The sequence below is a fragment of the Lissotriton vulgaris genome, chromosome 5, assembly GCF_964263255.1.
Source record: "Lissotriton vulgaris chromosome 5, aLisVul1.2, whole genome shotgun sequence".
Classification (NCBI taxonomy): Eukaryota; Metazoa; Chordata; class Amphibia; order Caudata; family Salamandridae; genus Lissotriton; species Lissotriton vulgaris.
In genome coordinates, this window is record NC_141693.1 from 1,098,235,170 (window position 1) to 1,098,249,405 (window position 14,236).

General features: G+C 52.7%; 1 protein-coding gene across 1 annotated transcript in view; it reads right to left on the bottom strand.

The window, feature by feature from the left end:
• The window catches only part of SMNDC1 (survival motor neuron domain containing 1), a 131,820-nt gene that overhangs the window by 22,548 nt on the left and 95,036 nt on the right, over positions 1 to 14,236 (bottom strand). The window lies entirely within an intron of this gene.

Consider the following 14,236-nt stretch of genomic DNA (forward strand, 5'->3'; position numbering starts at 1 on the left):
CAGAGAATCGCGGAGTTAGGGGCCAGTCGAGTACTAGTGGTGCCCCTCCGCTTTAGAGACTTCTTGCTAAACCTGGCCCACGATGTCCCCCTGGCTGGACACCTGGGTCAAGACAAAACCTACAGTCGCCTGGTGACCCACTTTTTCTGGCCCAAGATGAGAAACGACGTCCTTAACCACTGCCGTTCCTGCCCCACGTGCCAGGCCAGCGGGAAGAGCGGCCGCAAACTCAAAGCACCTCTGCAACCCTTCCCAGTTGTCACCACCCCGTTCGAGAGGGTGGGAATAGACATTGTGGGGCCCCTGGACCCCCGTACAGCACAAGGACATCGGTTCATCCTGGTACTGGTGGACCACGCCACCCGCTACCCCGAGGCGGTTCCCCTGCGAACTGTGACAGCCCCGGTGGTCGGCCGGGCCTTGATGGGGATCTTCTCCCGGGTGGGCTTCCCCCGAGGAGTCGTCAGCGACCGAGGCACAAACTTTATTTCAAAATATATGAAATCCCTCTGGCAACAGTGCGGGGTCACCTACCGATTCACGACCCCCTATCACCCTCAAGGAAACGGACTAGTTGAGCGGTTCAACCGCACGCTCAAAGGGATGATCGGGGGGTTGGAAGAGCCCCTCCGTCGCCAGTGGGACGTGCTACTACCGTGCCTCCTCTTCGCGTATCGAGAAGTCCCCCAGAAGTCCCTCGGCTTCAGCCCGTTCGAGCTCTTATACGGACACCCTGTGCGAGGGCCCCTCAGCCTAGTCAAGGAAGGTTGGGAGATGCCCCCACTAAAAACCCCTCCAGATGTCTTCAAGTACCTCCTGACCCTACGCAATCAGACCAGGCGATTCAGAGAGATGGCAAAAGCGAACCTTGAGGCCAGTCAGGAGGACATGAAGAAGTGGTACGATCAAAATGCCTCCTCCATCGAATTCGAACCTGGCCAACAAGTGTGGGTGATGTCCCCCACTGAACCCTGTGCCTTACAGGACAAGTGGACGGGGCCCTTCAAAGTGGTCGAGCGCAAGAGCCCCGTCACCTATCTCATCGATATGGAATCTGCACGGAACCCCCTCCGGGTCCTCCACGCCAATAGACTCAAACCCCACTTTGTGCGCTCGGAGCTCAGCCTCCTGATGGCTACAGACAGCGGAGCAGAAGAAGACTGAGCCCCTCCCTGATCTCCTAAAGACCCGGGAGAAAGATGGTTCCGTGGCCGGGGTCCGACTCTCAGAAGCCCTAACCCCGGAACAGCGCCAGGGCTGCCGGGACCTCCTGCGGCAGTTTGCGACCCTGTTTTCCCTCACCCCAGGGGTCACCTCCTGGTGCCTGCACGACGTGGACACTGGGGACAGTCCCCCTATCCGACATCGGGCATACCGCGTACCAGATCGCGGTACGGGCCTGCATCCAGGAGGAGGTATCCAAGATGCTCACGCTCGGAGTCATCGAGCCCTCAGACAGCCCCTGGGCCAGCCCAGTGGTACTGGTCCCCAAAGCTGCCGCCTCCGGCACCACGCCTGAGCTCCGATTCTGCATCGACTACCGGGGCTTGAACGCCGTCACCAGAACCGACGCACATCCCATCCCCCGAGCAGATGAACTAATCGACCGCATGGGGGCTGCCCGCTACCTCAGCATCTTCGACCTGACAGCGGGCTACTGGCAGATCGGCCTCACACCCCGGGCTCAAGAACGATCCGCCTTTTCCACCCCTGACGGCCACTACCACTTCAAGGTCATGCCATTCGGCATGAAGAATGCCCCAGCTACTTTTCAGCGTCTGGTGAACCAGGTCTTGGCGGGACTCGAGGAATTCAGCGCCGCCTACCTGGACGATATCGCTGTGTACAGCCGCCACTGGCCCGACCACCTCCACCACCTCCGAGAGGTCCTGCAGGCCCTCCAACGGGCTGGCCTCACGATCAAGGCCAGCAAATGCCAAATTGGTCAGGGGTCCGTGACCTATCTCGGGCACCAGGTGGGAAGCGGTTTGGTAGCCCCTCTTCAGCTCAAGATCGCTGCCATCCAGTCCTGGCAGCCCCCCATTACCCAGACCGAGGTCCGCGCCTTCTTGGGGCTCACAGGCTACTACCAGCGGTTCGTGAGGGACTATGGCAGCATTGTGGGGCCCCTCACGGAACTCGCATCCAAAAACCACCCAAAGAAGGTCAACTGGACCCCAGACTGTCAAGCGGCCTTCGAGAAGCTGAAGGCCGCCATGTGCACTGCCCCTGTGCTCCAAGCCCCCCGACTACAGTCGGGAATTCATCGTCCAAACGGATGCCTCCGACCATGGCATTGGGGCAGTCCTCTCCCAGTTGAACCCCGAAGGACTTGACCAACCAGTGGCCTTCATCAGCAGACGCCTCCTGGCCCGCGAACAACGCTGGAGCACCATCGAGAGGGAGGCCTTCGCAGTGGTGTGGGCCCTCAAAAAGCTCCGGCCTTACCTCTTCGGTACCCACTTCCGGGTGCAGAGAGATCATCGGCCCCTGCAGTGGCTAATGCAGATGCGGGGGGAAAATCCAAAACTACTACGCTGGGCCATCTCCCTGCAGGGGATGGACTTCACTGTGGAACATCGACCTGGCCAAGACCACGCCAACGCAGATGGCCTGTCCCGCTTTTTCCGCCTCAACGAGGAGAGTCCCCAAGAGGATGGGTGACTCTCCCCGCCTTCAGCTGGGGGGGACGCATGTTGGACAGGCCACATGAGGAGCTTGCCTCCTCCCCGCATGACAGGGCCCGAGCCCGGGTCCTCCCGATGTTACCCACAGAAGCAATCCGCAACCCGTCCCAGGCGGGACTCCTGCCCCCGGACATCTCTGTGTCATGTGGTTGAATCCCTTCCAGCTCCCTCGGCCGGCCCGGCCGCCATCTTGGACACTGCACCACGAGGCCGCGTGGCCTCAGATCGACCCTAACCCTGGGCCTGGCCAGGCCCCGACATCCCGGCACCACCATCCACCCAGGAGGTGAACGGCCCACTTGGCAGGTCAATGGGAGAAAGAAGTGTCGATGGCTCTCCCCCGCCAGGTGCCGATCGCACCCAGCTCCCCCGGGCGCTGGCTCCACCCCCCTGCTGGGTGTCTGGACTCCCTCATCCCGGACCTCCCGACCTCCAAGTGCGAGGGTCCGGACATCAAAGGGCGCCAGACCTATAACTGGGGCAGCTCCAGAGCAGGAAGGCAGTTGTATCCTGGAGTCGAGAGACACTGCGACAAACTCATCCCTGACGGACTACTGGCGCTGCCGTAGTCCTGCCTTGCGAACGATTGTCCTGCCTGCTGGCGCTGCCGCAACCTTCTGAATCCTTCAACCTCGTCGGGACCTGCTGGCACTGCCCCGGACCGTTGTAACGACCATCTTCACCGGGACCTGCTGGCACCGCCGCGGACCGTCGTCACCTTCGATCATCTCGGGACCTGCTGGCTCCGCCGCGGCCCGACCATCTAGAACGCCGAGCTCGAGGATTGTGAGCTATCCATCATATCATCGCATCTACCAGATTGGTAACAAGACTGTCCCGCTACCCCCTTCCCATCTAAGAGACTAAGATTCGAGGGGACCCCTGAGTCCAGACCTCCTTGTACCATTCTACCGTACTCAAAGATTGCTTATAAAGAACGTTAAACCTTATCATTGTGTGGTGTACGTCTGTGGGGGGGGAAGTTACTTGTCTGTACGATCGCTGGAGACGGCTCTCCCCGGAGACCTCTCCTCTTGTCCTCGGCCGACCCTCCCGGTCCGTCTAACATTCACCAACTCTCCTCAGTGAGGTTATCGCTATGAGGAAAGTCACTTTCCATGGTAGGACTGTTTAAGTTCAACTCCGGTGCAGTGGGAATTCTTGGTGGTATCCCCATGTTTAGGTCTCGCCTAGCGTTGTAGCTCAAGGGCTGCTTGCTCTGCAAGATCTCTTGTAATCGAGGAGATTTTGTAAGTGGAGTGAAAGCTCCACCCATCCTTTCTATTTGCTGGCGTCATCCTTTATGGTAAACTCTGGCCTCTGATTGAAAGTGAGGCTTTTGGTGACAGGACTGTCTCCCTTAGGCCCCGTCCATCCTGACTGTGTATTGGTGGCGTTAAACGGTCTCCTTTAATTACTGGGTAAGCACTTTGTTCCCCTTCCCTCTCTCTCCCCGAGCAGAGACACAGCTACTTGCCCCGCCTTTATGGACTACAGGCTTCTGATTACTTTCAACATGCTGCGCTTACTTAACGCAGATTTTGAACCCCAATCAGACCATGTCCATGCCCCTTTTACTCTCACCTACCCCTCTGTCTCTTTCACCCTCACACCATCTGTCTTCTTCGATCTCTGCTGCTCCTTCTCTCTGCCCTTTGCTCACTACCCGCTCCTTCCTGTTCTTGTTTATTCTGTTCTCAGACTCTCACATCTTCTCTCTGCTCACTGTCCCTGTTCTTTCTGCCCTCCCTCTGTCCTCAGTGCCTGTTCTACCCTTGGTGTCTCTTGCACCTCTCCTCTCTGCCTCCACCCTTTATACCCTTGGGGTTCACTGAGCACTGTCCCTTCATGTGCCTTCGAACCTGTCCTGTCTTCTCTTCCTGTCCTCTATGCCTGTTCTTCCCTTGGGGTCTGTTCCATCTCTCCTCTCTGCCCCGTGGCTCTCAGCCTCCACCCTTTATACCCTCTGGGGTTCGCACTGTCCCTTCACATGCTCTCTGCCCACTGTCTGCCCTCCCCCTGTACTCCGTGCCTGTTCTACACTTGTGGTATCTTTCACCTCTCCGCCTAAACGCCCTTTATACCCTCTGGGTTCACTGTGCACTGTCCCTTCACGTGCTCTCTGCCTCTGCTCACTGGCCTGTCTGCCCTCCCCCTGTCCTCCGTGCCAGTTCTATCCTTGGGGTTTCTTCCACCTCTTCTCTCTGCCCCGCGGCTCTGTCTCTACCCTTTATACCCTCTGGGTTTCACTGTGCACTGTCCCTTCACGTGCTCTTTGCCTCCTGCACTTGCTGTCACATTCACCTTCACGCTGCCCTAGCTTTCCGCTTCCTTTCCTCCCTGCTCTCCAAAACCCTTCTCTGCCACCAGTGGCACTTTAGGGCCCAGTGCATATTTTCCTCATCCTCAGAGTTTGACCCTGAGCAAAAGAGAGAAAAACCGAAAAGGGGAAAAGAGGATCAGAAAGATGGAAAAAACCACTGCCAAAGTGGCAGGAAGTCAGAGTGCCCGGGGTGGAGGAAAGAGGCAAGAGAATTCAGTGAGGCAAAAACATTGGGCCTGGTCTTATAAATGAAGCCAGTGTTTAAATGGGCAAAAATAAGTGCAGGTACTCATTCAAATGAGCTGGAGGTGTGGTGGCTGGACAGGACGAGAGGCGGGGCTAAGGGTGAGACATGATGACATATCAGTTGTAGCACATACCAAAACACATAAGAAATTAGTTTATAAAAAACAAAAAAACAAGTTACTTACCTTCGGTAACGCTTTTTCTGGTAGATACAGTATCTGCCTGTGGATTCCTCACCTTGTGAATATCCCCCTTGCGCCAGCAACGTTCGGAAAATTCTTCGTAGCACGCCGGCGTGACCGACGTCATAGGAGCACGGCATTGCGCGCGACTCCGTCTGACGTCACCGACTCCACATAAGGCCCACGTCGGCGTGATGACGTCTGTTCCGCCCTTTTTTCTGTGCCTTCAAGGCACCCGGACGGACCAACAAATATATACATATATACAATGTACACCGTACATGCAATCTAAAAACATCTAAAGTGCCAAACCATAAAATTCCAGAAATACAAATTCATAAATACATTTGCACAAAAACCAGGTATAGCAGAGTGGACAAAGGGGCGGCGGGTGGGTCAGTGAGGAATCCACAGGCAGATACTGTATCTACCAGAAAAAGCGTTACCGAAGGTAAGTAACTTGTTCTTCTGATAGATACATCTGCCGTGTGGATTCCTCACCTTGTGAATAGGGTCCCACAGCAGTCCCCACTCCCGGAGGAGGGTGACCACTCTGCTATACCAGGAAATCTTGGAGAACAGAGCGCGCGAAGTGGCCGTCCCTCCTCACCTCAGCATCCAAGCAGTAGTGCTTCGCAAAAGTGTGGAGGGAGGCCCATGTCGCGGCCCTGCAAATATCCTCAACAGGAACACCTCTAGACAAAGCAGATGTTGCAGACTTCGCTCTAGTTGAATGAGCTCTAATACCCTCAGGAGGGTCCTTAACCGCCAGAGAGTAGCAAATCTTGATGCAGAGGATAATCCACCTGGAAAGTGTGCGCTTGTGCACCGCTCTGTTCTTCTTGCAGCCAGCAAAACCCACGAAGAGCTGATCGTCAATACAATAGTCTTTAGTCCTATCAAGATAGAAACTAACCGCTCTCTTTGGGTCCAAGCGATGAAGCCTCTCCTCCTCCTTGGAAGGGTGTGGGGGAGGATAAAAAGGTAGGAAGGGTAATGGATTGTCCTAGGTGGAAGGGAGTCACCATCTTAGGCAGAAAAGCAGCCCTGGTCCGGAGAACCATTCTCATTCAGCATTCAGCATGAATGGAAAAGAACGGGGGCTTGGAACTAAGAGCCTGAAGCGCACTTACCCTCCTTGCCGAGGTAATTGCAACCAAGAAGACCGTTTTAAAAGAAAGAAGCCTCATGGGACACTTGTGCAAAGGTTCAAACTGAGAACCCATCAGATAAGTTAACACAAGATTCAAGTCCCAATGAGGAACAATAAAGGGAGAAGGAGGGAACTTATTAGTGAGTCCCTTCAAAAATCTTAATACTACAGGAGATTTAAAAAGAGAGGGCTGATCCGGCAAACAGAGAAAAGCAGATAAAGCCGAAAGATATCCTTTGACAGTGGCGCCAGCAAACCCTTGCTGTGCCAGAGAAAGATCAAACAACAAAATGTCAGACAAATGAGCCTTCAATGGGTCAACATCCCTCTCCCTACACCAAGAGACAAACTTAGACCACCTATACGAATAGATGGACTTAGTGGAGTCGCGCCTGGCAGAAAGAATGACATCCACCACATCGTGAGGGAGAGAGAAGGAATTCAGATTGCCCCGTTCAATCTCCAGGCATGAAGGTGTAATGTCTGGAGGGGGTGTAGAACCTGCCCATTCCATCTGAGAGAGAGGTCTGCCCTGAGAGGGAGACGGAGCGGCGGGTGAGAGGAGAGGTGGAGAAGGTCCGAGTATCACACCCTTCTTGGCCAATCCGGGGCGACCAATATGACTTGGGCCCGGTCTTGGCGAATCTTCCTCAGAACCCGAGGAATCAAGGGTATGGGAGGAAACGCGTAAAGGAGCCGACCTCCCCAGCTCAACTGAAACGCATCCCCCAACGCTCCTTGCATCGGAAACTGGAGGCTGCAGAATGACGGGCAGTGAGCATTCTCACAAGTGGCAAACAGATCCACCCGAGGAGTCCCCCACATCTGAAAGATGTCGTGAACAACCTCCGGGTGAAGCCTCCACTCGTGGTCGGCAGAGAACTGCCGACTGAGAACGTCTGCACGAACGTTCAGAACTCCGGCCAGATGATTTGCCATCAGACAAATCTGATGATCCTGAACCCAGGATCAGAGCCTCTTCGCAGAGACACCACGACCCTACTCTTCCCTGCTTGTTGATGTACCACATCGCGGTCATGTTGTCAGTCAGGACCTGGATCGACTGACCGCGAAGGGAAGGGAGGAAGGCCTTGAGCGCCAGACGTATGGCCCGCAACTCCAGAAGGTTGATGTGAAGCAACCTTTCCTCTGGAGACCAAAGACCCTTGACCTCCAGATCCCCCAGATGAGCACCCCACCCTAGAGTGGATGCATCCGTTATCACCGTGCCAATGATGGAGGTAGTTGAAAAGGCTTTCCTTGTGACAGATTGCCTTCCACGCCCCACCAAGACAGATCCGCTGCAGTTTCTCTGGAGATCTTCACTGACTCCCCGAGATCTCCGTTGTGCTGAAACCACTGCCTGCGGAGGCACCACTGGAGTGCCCTCATGTGCCAGCGGGCATGGTTGACCAACAGAATGCAAGAAGCCATCAGACCGAGCAGGTGAAGGACCTTCAGGACTGGAACGACCGCTCCATTGAAGAATAAAGGAATCATTTCCTGAATGTCGCGAATCCTTTGTGGAGGAGGGAATGCACGACATACAGTAGTGTCCAGTACCGCACCTATGAACAGGTTGCGCTGGGAGGGCACAAGGTGAGATTTGGGCACGTTTAACGAAAAATCCCAACCTGTACAACAGCTGCGATGTTTCTTGCAGGCGATGAAGCACCTTCTCGGGCGACTCCTCTTTGATCAGCCAGTCGTCCAGATAGGGGAACACAGGAATCCCCGATCTCCTGAGATGTGCTGCCACCACCGCCATCACCTTGCTGAAAACTCGAGGCGCAGTAGTAAGTCCAAACGGAAGGACCGCAAACTGGTAGTGTTGCGATCCCACCGTAAAACGGAGATACTTCCTGTGCGACTTCAGGATCGGGATGTGAAAATACGCATCCGGCAAGTCGATTGACACCATCCAGTCTTCTTCCAACCTGCGCAAGTGTGAGCATTTTGAACTTCTCCTGCTTGAGATAGAGATTCAAAATCCTGAGGTCCAGGATTGGACGCAACCTGCCATCCTTCTTGGGGATCAGGAAATACCGGGAGTAGCACCCCTGACCCCTCTCCTGCTCCGGGACCATCTCTATCGCACCTTTTTCGAACAGAGCCAGGACTTCTTCCTGCAGACGAAGTAGGTGGTCCTCCGAACAAAAACCCTGGCAAGGAGGGTAATTGGGAGGGAACTCCTGGAAAGGAAGAGCATACCCATTTTCTACGAGATTGAGAACCCAAAGATCTGATGTAACCGATTCCCAATCCCGTAGAAAATGAGTAAGCCGGCTCCCCACCGGAGCCACATGATCCAGAATGGCGGATCTAGGGCTGCTTTGCTGCAGAGGGAGGGGGTTGATTATTAGAGGAAGAGGAGGAGGAGGAGGCCTGGCGTCCACGACCTCGGCCCTTTTGTTTTCCTCTGTAGGACTTATACAGAGGATTCTGTCGCTGCTGCTGCTGCTGCGGACCTTGGTTGCAGGAACGAAAAGTGGATCTGCCAAACCCCCTAAACTTCCTAGCTGCAGAACCCCTTGTCTGAAGGCCCAAAGACCTCGCCGTAGCCCGGCTGTCCTTGAATCTCTCCAGGGCTACGTCAGCTTTTTTACCAAAGAGGCCTGTCCCATCAAATGGCAAGTCCAACAAGGTAGACTGAACATCAGTAGAAAAATCAGAGGACTTAAGCCATGCGGCCCTTCTGGTCGCAACAGTAGAGCCCATAATCCTGGCAACAGAGTCCACCGTGTCCATGCCACTCTGTATTACCATACAGGCTGCAGCCTGAGTATCGGAGACCACTTCGTTAAAGTTCTTCCTATCATCCTCTGGAAGCTTAGATGAAAGTTGTTTCACAGAGTCCATCAACGCATGAACATATCTCCCCAACAGGCAAGTAGCATTAGTGGATTTTAAAGCCATGCTACCCGAGGAGAAAATCTTCTTAGCAGACTGGTCCAATTTTTTTTAGAGTCCTTGTCTGCCGGCACCTGAGGGAAAGAACCTGCAGCTCTGCTGGAACAAGCGGCCTGCACCACCAGACTCTCCGGAGCAGGATGTGAGGAAAGACATTCAGGGTCATCAGGAGCCACACTGTAACGCCTTGCCACCGACCTGGAAACCGCAGGAGCAGTCAAAGGCCTCTTCCAAACCTCCTTTATTGGCTCAGTCAATGCGTCAGTGAAAGGAAGTGTAGGCTCTATAATTGAAGAAGGCGAATGTAAAACCTCCGTGAGGATGTGGGGTTTGTACTCAACAGTGGGCAAAGTCAAGCCTAGCAAATCCGCAGCCTTCCTAATTACGACGTGATAGGGTGCTACGTCCTTGGATGGGGTATCCGAAACGGATGGCAAACCCCACTCAGGAGAAAGTTCCAGGCCACTTGCGCTTTGGAGGTCCTCAAAACAATCCCCCTGATCCTGTAGCTCTCCGTCCTCAACCTCGGAGTCCATTTACTCCTTCTCCAAGAGGCGTTGAGCTCTGCGCCTCGACCATTCCATGCGGACCGAAGTCGACGGATCCGGCAAAGACTCCGACGGCGCCGGAGCCGACGTCGAGCGAGGAGCTTCAGGACGGGAAGCACCACGATCCGAATCACCACGAGGCCGATCCGGCATAAAGGGGGCCGGGGCATAAGCCTGAGGCACACCTAAATTAAAAGACAATGGACCCATGGGACCAACTGGTGCGCCAGTGGGGTACATAGCCCTCGAATAAACACCAAACATGGCATTTAAAAACTGCGAGGGATCCTGACCTGGACCTGGAAAGGGAGGGTACGAACCCAACGGCCGCTCCGAAGGAGGCTGATCCGGCAAAGGTGCACCCTGGCCCTCTTGATTTTCAGGCTCCACAACCGGAGTCTGTGCTCGAGGAACTTCTTCTTCATGCACCGAAGAATGGTGCGACTCCAGATCCGGTTCCTGCTCCTGAACCAGAGAACCCACATGAGAAAGTGCCGGTGAAGGAGACACGAAGTCCTTATGATGCTTACGAGACTTCTTTTTCGAATCCGAAGACTCCTTGCCAGAGTGATGTTTGGAATGATGCTTACTCCTCATATGCTTCTTCCTTGAGGAGCTCGAAGCATGGCCCGAAGCCGACTTGGATCCAGACCTCGACCTCTCTCTGGACCTCGACCTCTCTCTCTGGACCTCGACCTCGCTCTGGACCTCGATCTCGCTCTGGACCGCGACGCCAACCTCGACTTCGACCGCGACAACTGCTTCGACTTCGAGCGCCTGGAAACCGACCTCGAAGACCTTCCAGCTTCTCTTTCCTTCACCTTCGCAAGAAGAAGCTTCGCCTCCCGCTCTCGCAAGGCCTTGGGGTTCATCTTGAAGCAGGAACGACAGTTCTTAACATCGTGATCCGACCCAAGACACCACAGACAGTCGGAATGCGGATCAGTGATCGACATCATTCGGGCACAGGAACCACATTGCTTGAAACCCGTCTTCCTCGACGACATCCTCGACTAAGAAGAAAATCTCAAAAGAGAAACTAACACCAAATAGCAACAAGATACAAAAAGTATCGCAGAAGATCCCAGAAACCGTTAGCGTCGACGACGCAGAAAAAAGGGAACTAACGTCATCACCCCGACGTGGGCCTTATGTGGAGTTGGTGACGTCAGACGGAGTCGCGCGCAATGCCGTGCTCCTATGACGTCAGTCACGCCGGCGTGCTACGAAGAATTTTCCGAACGTTGCTGGCGCAAGGGGGATATTCACAAGGTGAGGAATCCACACGGCAGATGTATCTATCAGAAGGGTTAACTCCTTGCACAAAATGAAAGCCACATGCAATGATTTCCTTCTTCTGAATTTGCAGCTTCTCAATGCCATACTGTTATTTTTTACTGTTTGGCACACTGCTGCTATATATTCTCAAGCATACAAACACACCCACAGAAACAAGCAGACATGCACACACAAAGCATTCCACTAATTTCCTTTAAAATACCTCCTGAGAGTGTCCTGATTCTCTTCCTCTTGCTTTTCTCTTCAACAAAAACAGGCACACACAAGCACGGAAAAACAGACATATGAAGACCCTCGCTCAGACGCAGGTGGGATTAAAGCCATTTTAAACTCCTTACCTCCCATGGCTTTCTTACTTGCCGCTGTCAGCGTGCTGCCTAGATTTCTGAAATTGCACAATTACCCACAATAGTGCATATGATTGACAGCACTAGGCCAGAATGGACCCTCAATAGTGGTGAACACCCAAACATTATGCGATGAGTTCACTCTGAATGGTTCAGCTGGGGCTGAGCTCAGGGCTACAGAAGCGCCTTGGGTGTCAGACAAGTTCCTCTCGGACAGCCCAGTGCTCACTAGCAGCTAATTAGCCTACCTTTCATGAGTACCGGTACTCTCCTCCCCGCAGTAGAGAAGTGCCGGTACTCAGTACCTGCGAGTACCGACCCATTTAAAGCACTGAATGAAGCACTGCCTGGCACATACCCAGTCTCTGCCCTGCCTGTTATGCTTTTGAAATTGTTTTTTTTTTACCCACTGATCTGTTCCCAGGCAATGCCTTTTATATAAGTTTTAAAAAATTTTAAAAAAATGCATCGTCATTAGCAATCTCAATAGCTCAAACTCCCGTAAATGAGAGACCTATTGCATTGCAAATGCTTGTTAATACTTCCATGAAGGCTTTAATCACTGGTGCTTTGAACAGAGATAACTTGTCTATTTTGCAAGTATGTAGCCACAGCTGCTAGATGTAAACGAAAGGATGAGTAAGCTAGTCCACACTGTTGTAAATGCAACAGATAAATTGTCTGTACAGAAACATCAAGTGGATTGATGTTACAGCACACAACAAACTGTTTCCATTTTTCTGCATAACATGCTCTAGTAATAGGGTTTCTAGCCTCTTTGAGAATATTGATACAGTCTGGTGGCAGTTGTAAATAATCAAACTATGACTTCAGGAACCAAATCGCTAGGTTGAGTTTCCTGGGATTTGGATTTCTGATTTCTCCATGGCTATGAGTGAGGAGACAGGGTGTGAGATGTAGCTCTTGATGTGGAACCACTGAGTTCTAAAAGGGTGGTGTAGCAAGGCTGATCAGCCCATGTGGGGGGATACTAAGATTAGTGTGAGGGACGTTTGTTGGAGATTCCTAACTAGTAATGGAATTAGTGGGAGAGGCGGAAAAGCGTAATCAGATATCCCTGACCAATTCATCCATAGAGCATTGCCCTTGGATGCTGGGTGTGGGAACCTTGAGGCGAAGCTTGGGCATTTTGCACTGTGGCAAACCGATCTATCTGTGGAACCCCCATTTTTGAAATTAGGAAAGAAGAACTTGGGGGTGAAGTTCCCACTCGTGTACTTGCTGCCTGCGTCTTCTGAGCAGGTCTGCAATCAGATTCTACTCCTGGAAGGTGTTTTGCTAGGAGATAGATTTTGTGGTGAATCGCTCATTTCCAAATGCTTTGTGCAAGGCGCGACAGTTGGAGAGAGCGAGTCCCTCCCTGTATCTGTAGGTAGTACAATGCGGTCATGTTGTCTGTGCGAACTAAGACAGTCTTGCCTACAATTTGGGTGAGAAAAGCTTTGAGTGCTAGGAACACTACTAGAAGTTCCAGGTAGTTGATGTGCAGACGTTTGCGATTGTCGACCACAATCCCTGTATTGTGTAATGTTGAAGATTGGCACCCCAGCCTGTTAACGATGCGTCTGTTGTCAGTATAGTCTGTGGAATCGGGTCTCAGAAAGGCTGCCCTGTTGCTGAGTTTTGAGGGTTCCACCACAGATGAGAGCAAGAAGTGCGGCTGTTTACCAACACTAGATCAGTTAATAGACCCAGTGACTGATTCCACTGACTCGCTAGACATTCTTTCAGAGGACGCATTTGAAGCCTTGTATGAGGTACAATTGCAATACAGGATGCCATCATTCCCAGCAGCTGCATAAAGACTCTGGCTGGTAATGATTGGTTGGGTAGGTATTGTAATAGTGTGGCCTGAGTATTGTGATTTCTGGCTACATTGGGAGTGGCTAGAGCTTTGAAGAGTGTTAAGGGAAGCTCCCAGATAAATTTGCACTTGTGCCCAACACAGGTGAGACGTTTGCACATTTATTGTAAAACCTAACTGGTGAAGTATGTGCACTGGTATCCAGGTAAGGGAAGACATGTATTAACACCTTGGCTGCTGATTTTGCTCCTGTGCTGAAATTTTCAGAATCTCCTTTTGCATGACGAGCTCAGCTCGTCATGAGCACACGAGAGGTGTACCTCATGACGAGCTGAGCTCGTCATGAGCATCGAAGGGGTTAATGGTCTTCCAAGATGAGCAGCTACTACTGCAAGACATTTGGTGAACACTGGGGGCTGTGGTGACGCCAAATGAAAGTACCTTGAACTGGTAATGTTTGCCTGCTATCACAAACCTGAGGCATTTGTGATGAGTGGGATGAATTGGAATATGAAATTAGGCGTCCTTAGATCTAGAGTAGGCATAAAGTTGCCCTGCTGCAAGAGAGGAAGTACTTGTTGAAGATTTACTGCTCCAACAATATGTGTTTAACTCTGAGATCTAGAATAGGTCTCAAGGAGCCTTCATTTTGGGAATGAGAAAGTAAAGGGAATAAACCCCTGACCCTTGGTATTGAAGTGGAACTGGTTCTAAGC